The 10,337-nt window shown below is 43.4% G+C and overlaps 1 protein-coding gene across 1 annotated transcript in view; it reads right to left on the minus strand.

Annotated features, from left to right (window-relative positions):
• MICU1 (mitochondrial calcium uptake 1) overlaps nt 1-6,879 on the minus strand; it is a 230,077-nt gene extending 223,198 nt beyond the window's left edge. The window contains 1 exon segment of the mRNA XM_078150834.1: nt 6,716-6,879. The gene's annotated coding sequence lies outside the window, so the exon portion shown is untranslated.
• Between the last annotated feature and the right edge of the window lie 3,458 nt (nt 6,880-10,337).

The following is a 10,337-nucleotide window of genomic DNA, read 5'->3' on the forward strand; positions in this document are numbered from 1 at the left end:
AACCATCAACTTTGGTATTCCACGGATCTGCAGTATAATTTTCAAAGTAACAATGGCTTTGAATGAAACATTTAAGCATTTGAAATATTTCATAATTGCCTTTTCTAATTAAGTTCTAATCATGTTATGATGATATCATAGAGGTAATCATGAGTTCTCCAAAGGAAAACGCCACAAGCTAGGCTACTAAAAAAAAAAGTTGGCAAAAAAAACATCCACAACTCATAACCCAGGTGATACATTTCCCAGCCCTAATAAAATCCTTGAGAGTGGCCTATGTATGCTTGATGACAACACAAGAAGAAAACAGGCAGACTTGTAGATCTTCTGATACATACTTTATCTCTATAATATAACTGACTGTGAGGCAGAATTAAAATATCAAACTGTGTCTACTCTGTATTGATTTTTTTTAACTAAGAATTTGAATCAATGGAACAAATAGCCAACTTGAAGGCTCTCCTCAAATAAGCTGTTTCCCAAGCATGTTAAAAATTATATAGCAATATGACAGATATAAGCATAGAAATAATTCTATTCATTGATCTGTTATACTGATCAGTTACACACTGACAGATCAATCAATATCTTGGATGAAATAAATTACAAAATAGGACAATTCACATCAGACATTCCATTACTGTCATGGAAATATTCAATGCAGATTTTTTTAAAAAAAAAGGGTTCCCTATTGATTAAAGTTTTTTAAATGTTACTATTAATAGATACTATAATATTTGTATCAAGTCTGTGAAGACCAGAAACACTTCTCAATGAAATATATATCAAAAACAGATTTGCCTAACCACCTACAATAAACAAAACAGAACAGATGAAAAATGCAAACTGTCTAGTGCAGACATGCAGTTTTATGGAAAGTCTGTCAAATAAGTCCAAATACACACACTTTAAATAACTACTCTAAATAGACTGAACTGGACACAAAAAATGAATAGAAAGGTTCAAACTGGATGACTTGGTATTAAACAGATCTGTATGACCAAAAACTGATGAGGGCCAGTCACATAACAAAAATGAGGCAAAAGATTCAAAATAAAAGTGCTATATACCAAAGCTGAACTAATAATCTTTCCCCTCAAATTCACCCCCCTCCCAGGCTTTCCTGGCCTCCTTGCTATTCCATGAAGAAGATAATCCATCTCTCAGTTCCAGGCATTTTCTCTGGCTGTCCCCCATGCCTGGAATGCTCTTCCTTCTCATCTAAGCCTCCTGGCTTCCTTCAAGGGCCAATTAAATTCCTATTTTCTACAGGAAGCCTTTCCCTCTTAATTCTAGTAGCTTCCTTCTGTTCATTTACAAGCTATAAACAAGCTATTTACCTTGTATAGCTTGCTTGTACACATTTGTTTGTATGCTGTCTTTTGATTTTTTTAATCCTCAGGCTTAGCACAGTGCCTGGCACATAGTAGGCACCTCATATTTATTAGAGCAGCTAAGGGGGAGCAATGGAGAGAGTGCCAGGCCCGGAGTCAGGAAGACTCATCTTCCTGAGTTCAAATCTGGCCTCAGATACTTACTAGCTGTGTGGACCCTGGGCAAGTCACTTTACCCTGTCTGCCTCAGTTTTCTCATCTGTGAAATGAGCTGGAGAAGGAAACAGCAAATCACTCTAGTATCTTTGCCAAGAAAACTCCAAATGGGATCACAGAAGAGCTGGACATGATTGAAGAACAACAATATTTATTTACTGACTGACTACTGGAGAAAGAAAATCAAGCTAATATTTATATTCATATAAGTTAATTATTCCTTCATGTAAATTAAACCAGAAGATAACAAAAAGTTACAGCTAACTGGAAGGATTGTCCTTGAGGAGGTAAAGAAGTTCTTAGAATTGGTTTTATCATGTAGCATCCAAAGGCAGCAGGAGACACCATTCTGTGGGCTATGTGGTCACCTTTTATGTCCGTGCCCAAGATAAGCATTTGCAAGAAAGACAACTGTCTGAAGACAAATGAAGCTGAAGTGCCAATGATGGCTGCAGAAGATGAGGCGGAAGAGAGATCCCACGAAGAACGTGATCAGTTCCTGAAAAGATACATGGTCAAGGGACAGAACAGGAAGTTTCCAATTGAAGAAATGCAGGCTGTCATTAACCACATGAAAAATGCTCCAAATCGTTAATAAAAAGAGAAAGCCAAATGCTTCTGAGGGTGTTACCTTATACTTATCAGATCGGTAAAGATGACAAAAAGGGGAAAAAAGACAATTGCTGCAGGGAACAGACACTCATACACCATTTGCAGAGTTGTGAAGGGGCCAACCTCACTGGAAAGCAACGTGGAATTACAACTTAAAGGTCAGTACACTGCGCACAACTTTTGACATAGTGATAGTATCCTAGGCACACGCCCCAAAGATGGATGGGAAGGAAATAAGCATTTATCAAGCACCTATTAAGTCTCGGGCAATGTGCCAAGTGCTTCACAGATATTATCTCATTTGATCCTCAAACTCTAGGAAATAAGTGCTATTATTATCCCCATTTTGTAGTTGAGGAAATTGAAGCAAACAAGGGTTAAGTGACGTGTCCTGGACTATACAGCTGTTCTCAGTTACAGGGCTGGAAGGATGGAAGGGGAAAAAAGCAGACTTTTGCTGACTGAAAAATACATAATTAAAAAATATAATAATGGTATGGTCCCAGAAGTGCTTTTTTCATGACCTGGAAATGACACTGCAGAAAACAGCAAGTGGACTAAACCAAGTATATGTCAAGAAAGTAAGAAGGTCTGGATTAGAACCAGCACAATTCTGAAGGCATTGAGGGACTGAGTCTCAAGGCATATGAAAGAAGGTAAAATATACCAAAGGCATAGAAAAAAATCTCAGAACTTGTTGGCAAAAAAGGCAGCCAAAAGAATATTACTAAATCTTGACTGTATGTCTACTTTCCCATCTACACAAAAGGGTTATGATAATAATCTACACACAGATCAAGATCACCCATGACAAAGATATCAAAAGTGAGCAGGCAGGCTTTCACAACAAACATTTTTACATCACACAACTCAATCAACCAATATTTGTGAAATACCCACTATGTGTCAGGGACTACACTAGGACCCTTGGGATACAAAGACAAAAATGAAAGAGCCCCTGCCCTGCAGAACTTCCATCCTATTGGTAGCTTGGTGGCTCAGTGGAGAGAGTGCTGGACTTGGAGACAGGAAGACCCAAATTCAGGTGCTGCCTCAGACACTAACTAGCTGGGTGACTGGCAAAGACACTTCACCTCTCAGCCTGTTTCCCCAGTTGTAAGATGAGGAAAATAAAAGTACCTACTTCACAGGATATCGTGAGGATCAAATGAGAAAAAGCGTGTAAAATGGTCTGCAAATCTTAAAGTATTAAACAAGTTCTAGCTATTAGTATCCACAACGAGACAAACTATACTTACAAGCATAAACAAGGTAATTGGGCAGCAGGGCAGTGGTAACCATTGCGGTCAGAAAAAGACTCTCAAAGGATGTGTTTCAGCCAAGTCTTGAAGGAAACTAGACAGAGGTTGTTAAGAGGCAGAGATGAGCAAGGAGTGAATCCCAGGCTTTGGAGGCAGCCAGTACTAAGGCAGAGAGATGGGTGATAAGAGTACTATGTGCAAGAAACACCAGGCCAGTCTGACTGCACCCAGGAATACAGGACAGAAAGTAATGTATGACAAGGCTGGACAAACAGGCTAGATCAGCTTATGAGGGGGCTTTACCAGTTAGGAGTCTGTTTGATTCTAAAAGCAACACAGAGCCATTCCAGCTCCACCAAGGGAGAGAAACATGATCAGACATATACCTTAGGAAAATCACTTTAGCATCTGTATGAAGGATGGACTGGAATGGGGAGACCTGACATCAGCCCAAACCATCAAACAGAAACAAAAAGAACTGGCCCATAAAGACAACGAATCTGTAGCCTTGGCATCATTATCCCCATATTAACAACCAATCAGCAACAGGCTAAATCTTCTTCTGAATAATTTCAGAGATTTGTCTAAATTCTACTGATGAACTGGAATTTGACGATGCAAATCAAAAAGTCAAATGGCTTGCCATCACTAGCATAGAGGAAGCAAACTAGATAATATTATCTGACTGACACAAAATGAGGGTGGTGCCCACACCTTGAAAAACCATACAAAGCTCTGGCACAGTGTGCAAAGAAACCATAATTAACAAGAACTGTGGACAAACAAGTCCAACTAAAACTACCAAGGGAATAGAAGGGATTTCTAGTTTGTATAGGCTAAAATCAAGAACCTTTTCAGTTATTCATATTTTTTAAAAAGTCATAGAATCTTAGAGATTTTCTAATCTACAAAATATTTTACAGATTACACCAGAACAATGGAAAGGTTTAGGGACTTAAACAATGTCAAAGTGAGCTAGTAGCAGAGCTGGAGCCCAGATTTACATCTTGCGATTCCTAAACCAGCACTGCTTTCACCACCACAAGTTGCCTCTAACAAAGCCTGTACAGAGAACAAAATTTTTAAAACGAACAACATGGGCTAAGGAAATACAGACTTGCTGACAGAATACCAGACTAGATAAACACTTTAAAACTTGAAAAAGATGGCTTTGGACTAAGTGTACAACTTTTTATGATATGTAGTATATTATCATCTAATTCATTACAACCAGGATTCATAGAGATTGAAATATAGTTGCAACAAAAGGTTGAACTAAGTCTATATATAACAGATATATTATGGATTAAGGGAAATTTAAAAATGTCCAAGGTACAATATGTATTCTTAACATTTTGAAGTCAATTCAGGGCAACTACTTTGCTCTGCCCAAAAAAGTTTTATGATTTTCACAGAACAGAAAATTAGTCTGACCTGGTGTGGTATATCTCATGATCCTGCCATGCTATTAACTGATCATTCATTCTTATGAAAGACCTAATTGGAATCTAAAACTGCCTAACCCAAACCCAGTGTTACTTCCTCATGTCCATGGACATTTTTTCTATAGCAATAAAATTCCATCCCTTCTACTGATGGCAGAAAGAAGAGACACTTGAACAAACTCCTCTGGCATTTCAATTTCTTCACAACTTAGCTTCAAATTATCTTTGCAGGCTGATTAGTCATTACTCCCCTTTATGCACTACATCTAGTGCCAGCCAAACTAGACATCTTGTTGTTCCCAGTGTACAACATCCTATCTCCTACCTCCATACCCTTTTCACAAGCTGTTTGTTCCTACACTCTTATACTCTCACTGCTTCCCTCTGACTCTGGGAGTCCCTAGCTCCTATAAAAGCTCATTTCGAGGGTCACCTCTTATGAGAGGCCTTTCCTGACTCCTCCTGCTATTAGTGCTATCCCCCTAAAATTATTTGCATATCTCTTATGTTTATATGTGTGTGTGTGTGTGTGTGTGTGTGTGTGTACACACCAGTTGTTTCTCTCCAATAGAATGCTTATTGCCTTGAATGAAAGGCATGTATACAACAGAATGAAAAGTGTATCTGGACTCTGGTTAGTTACAATCTCGGCTCTGCCAACTACCACCTGTGTGATAATGGACAAGTCACTCTGCCTCCTTGGGCCTCAGTTTCCTCATTTGTAAAATGACAGATCTGCACTTGATGACTTCAAAGGTACTTTCTAGTTCTGAATCTACAAGACTGTAAACAAGATAACAGATATCCAAGAAAGCTCTCAGAGGAACATGGAGGACAGTTATCACTACCTTTGTTCTTAAGCATTTATAAAGCAATTACTCTGTACCAAGCAGGGTGCTAATTGCTGGGGATACAAAGAAACACACACACACACACCCAGAGTCCCTGCTCTCAGAATTTAACAGGGGAAACAATATGCACATGATGATATACACGCCAGATACATCCAGGATAAACTGGTGATAATCACAGAGGGAAGGCAGGTAGGTAGTGGAGGGGATATAGCATGCTGGACTTGAGGAAGACCCTAGGCAAGTCAAGTAACTTCTGCTTTGCCTCAGTTTCCTCATTTATAAAATGGGCATAATAATAGCACCTACTTCCCTGGGTTGTTGTGAGGATCAAATGACATATTTGTAAAGTGCTTTGCAAATCTCAGTGTCACATGCTGACTATTCTTGGAAGTATTAAAGTAGTCAGGAAAACCTTTTGGTAGAGGGTGGGATTTTAGCTGGGACTCAAAGGAAGCCAGGAGTTAGCAAGTGAGAGGGAGAATTCCAGGCTTGGGGGGACAGCCAGTGCAAATGTCTGGAGTGGGGAGAATAACAAGATTGTCTTGTGAAGAGGACAGGAAGGAGGCTAGGAAACACAAGTTCTCCTCAGATTTTGAGAAGTAGAGAAAAAGCTCTTTTGTCTGATCACAGACCTGGAGTTGGAAGAGACTTCGGCCGTCGAATGCAAACCTCTACCACTTTACAGAGGAGAAAGCTAAGGCTCGCAGAGGTCGGCTCACACAGGTTACGGAAGGACCAGAGACAGAATCTGAAGCCAGGTTAAGAGGCACCCAGGCCATCCCGCTGAGCAGTGGGCACCATCCCGACGGCGAGGACGACCGGGGCCCGAGATCCAGAGCGAAGACCACTGCGCTCCCTGGCTCCTCACCCGAGCCTCCTCTACGGAGGGTCCCCTGAAGCTCCCACAAGCTGGTTCCGCTCCTCCCCCACTCCTGGAGGTCCTCGGTCACCTCCCGGGCTGGTCCCCTTCCAGCCCCCAGGGGACACCCCACCTTCGGCAACCCCTTCGTCCCGGCGTCGGACTGTGAGCTCCCCAGCTCCCGGCTCGGCGCCCGGTACCTAGTAGGCGCTTAGTACGTGCGAGCCCCGCCCCGCCGGTTCCCCGGAGAGGACCCCGGGCGCCTCCACCCACCCCCCGCGGGGGTCTCGGTGCCTCCTCCTCCTCCTCCCGCTCAGCAGCCGGACCGAGGCCCGCCCACCAGCGGCCGCCCAGCGGGAGTGGCTCCGCCTCCGGGCCGCCCCTTTCCGGAGGGAGGGGTTGGCGCTGGCGGCGGCGGCAGTGCCCCCAGGCGGCGCGGCGGGGCAGGGCAGGGGGAGGGTGAGGAGCCTCGGTCCCGGGCAAGGCCGGGCGAAGACGGCGGCGGTGACAGACAGGAGTCCTCCCTCGATCCCTCTCTCCCTCCTGGCTTCAGCGCCCCTTCTTTCTCCCTCACGGCCGGAGGAGCGGACGCCGCCGGCCCCCTCCGGCTCCCTCACTCACCCGTCCTCGCGTCTCACCGGTTCCCCGGCAGCGGCTCCTCAGGCGACCATAGAGCTGCAGCCGGCCCCGCTCCGTGACAGAGGAGCCCGGCCCGAGGCGGCTCGCGCTCACGTGACGCTGCGGCCGCAGGGGCCGCCGGGATCGGGGGGGCCCGCTAGGTGGCGGGAAAGCCGGGGCCTCCTGACTGCGGAGTCCGAGAGCGTGTTTGGGGACCCTTGGAGGCTAGAAGCGCCTTCCGAGCCCCGCCAGCCCGGCCCCCACACGGGTCGTACCTGTTGGAAGAGCAACCACCCCCTCCAACCTCTGACATTATTCCCTTTTTATTGATAGTCAATAAACATTGATTACACGCCTACTGTACACCTGGCACTGTGCCACACCCTGGGGATACAAAAAGAAGCAAAAGACAGGGCCTGCCCTCGAGGAGCTTACATTCTAGCGGGAAGACACCATGCAAACAAACCCTCTATAGACGGGATCGATAGGAAATACTTAAGAGGGAAGGCGATGTAGTCAAGAGGTGTTAACAGGATTTTACCAAGCCAGAGAATGACCAAACAGCAGGCCAGAGACAACGTGCCAATAATCAGGTAGCGCTTAATTAATTAGTTACATTATGAAGAACAGATTTGCAAATCGGGGATTCTCCTGATCAGGATTCCACCTTGCTGGGTGAAGACAGAGATTATATACACAACTCACACGTGGGGAAGATGGGGGGAGGTAAATTACAATCATTTAGTGGTTTTCCAGGAGAAACCCATAAGACCCACAATATAACAATTCTGGAGTCAAGTCGTTGGGGGTCGTGACCACCTCCCCTAGAGTACAGAGCCAGAGTTCTGTGACAGGAACAGGTTCTTCGATCTCTGATTCGCTTCTCTTAAGGTCCAGTGATTGTGAGAGTGGTCAGAGTTTTAATTAATCAGTCAGTTTAAGCTGCATTGTGAGCTCTGACTCCTAAGCCAGAGGGGCAGCTCTTGAGAAAACTGAATTACTAGTATATTCATTACACATATCATATCGATTAATAGAAAAATTATAAATTCCTTTTTCAGAGGCTTAGAGAAGACTTCTTGTAGAAGATGGAATTTTGAGTGGAACTTAAAGGAAACCAGGAGGCAGCATTCCAACCATGGGGGATGGCCAGAGAAAATGCCTGGAACCATCTGGGGTGGAACCACAGGTAGAAATTCTCTCCCCAGTTGATTAAAATCAATTAAAAATTATTGTCTCTGTCCTTTCCACTCCATCCTCTAAACTGTTACTAAATTGATTTTCCTAAAATGAAGGTCTGACCCTGTCACTCCTCTGCTCAAGAAAGAAAGAATGAATGAATGAATAAATAAATAAATGGAAAAAAAGCATTTATTAGAGCTTACTATATACAAAGACTGTGCTAAGCCCTAGGGATACAAATATAAAAGAGTTCTGGCCTTTTGGGGAGCTCACATTCTGATGGAGACAACATATATGGGAGGTTTCAGTTGCAAGACAAATGGAAAGATTCCATGGTCCTTAGGGTGCAGTGGCAAAGCAGTTAGTAATTAATGCATCTTGTTTAGTGTCACTTCTATTGATAAATCCATATCTATTTCTGGCTAAGCAATTTGACTGCTGAGGACTTACTGGGGAGAGCTTTCTTTTCTGGGTCTTCAGTAACTATGGCTGGTGAGAAGGCTAGAGCTGCAGCACCCACAGAGCCAGTTGTCAGGGCATGTCTCCACAAGGGTTGCTGAGTTGTAAACAGGGCATTGGTTTTGGGGACACTCCTATTCCTGAGGCTTTGGGGTTTACCTCACCAGTTGGTCAGTGAATGGTGTTGAGAATGGCTGACCTACTTAGTGATGGCTTCAAGGTTCACACTGGAAATATGGCCAGTAGTCCTAGAGGTGCTATTATTTCCCCAGCCTCTCTGGCTCCCCATTGCCTTTAGGATAAAATACAGACTCCTCTGTTTTCATTTGAAAGCCTTTTACCATCTGGCTTTATCCAATCTTTGCAGCCTGATCACACATCCCTTCCCAATCTTTGCAGCTTGATCACACATCACTTCCTCTTGTGCACCCTACCCTCCAGCCAAACTGGCCTACCTATTGTTCCCTATGCACTACATTCTGTCTTTCACCTCTGTGCCTGTCCCCTTCACTCTTTCTTTGCCTGGGATGCAATCTACTCACCTCAGCCTTTTGGAAACTTAGCTCTCTTCAAACCTCTGCTCAAATGCCACTTCCTTTGGGAGGCCTTTCCTGGCCCCCCAAATTGTTAGTGCTCCAGTAGAATGTAAACTCTTTTACAGGAGACACTTGATCTTACTCTTTTTTAACATCCCTTACGACTAACATAGTGCCTGCCACATAGTAGGTGCTTAATCAATTCTATTTTTTGATCAGAAGTTTATGATAAGCAATTGGGAGCCACTAAAGATTTTTAAGTAAAGAAGCTCAATAAACTGGTAGGCTAGGAAGATTACTTAGACGGTAGAGGAAAAAAAGAATTGGAGAGAGGAGATACTAAGTAGGAAGCTATTAAAAGTATACAGGTCCAGTACTGATGGCCTGAGTTAGAGTGTTTGCAGTGGAAGGAACAAATGAAAGAGATAATGCCACACTATGATAGGCAAGACTTAGCAATTGATTGGATTTCGGGGACAGAAGAAGTGAAAAAACAAATATCATTCCAGAGGTTTGAACTTGGTTAACTGGGAGAGTGCTGATGCCCGAAATTTTTTTAAAATGCTAAGTACAGGTTTTGGGAAGAAGAAAAAGAGTTTGGTTGTTCATCCTGGTAGAGATATCCAGTTAGCAGTGGAAATGATGGTTCTGGAGTTCTGAGAAAAGATTAAAGCAGAAATATGCATAGGGGAGTCATGGCATAGAGGTGGTAAATTGAAACCATGAGAGTGAATGAGTTCACTAAGAAATAGAATGTTGAGAGAAGAGGACAGAACCTTGGGAATACCTGCATGTAAGAGTCAGGAAGATGATTAGCTAGCAGAAGAGACAGAGAGCAGTGTCATGAGTGAAGAGAGGAGAAAGTTTGAAGAAGGAAAGAGGGAACTGTAGCATTAAATGCCACAGAGAGATTGCAGAAGAAAGAAGAGAAAAAAGACCAACAGATGTAGCAATAGAAGA

The sequence above is a fragment of the Phascolarctos cinereus genome, unplaced genomic scaffold (assembly GCF_003287225.1).
Source record: "Phascolarctos cinereus isolate Bilbo 61053 unplaced genomic scaffold, phaCin_HiC Scaffold_3;HRSCAF=262, whole genome shotgun sequence".
NCBI lineage: Eukaryota > Metazoa > Chordata > Mammalia > Diprotodontia > Phascolarctidae > Phascolarctos > Phascolarctos cinereus.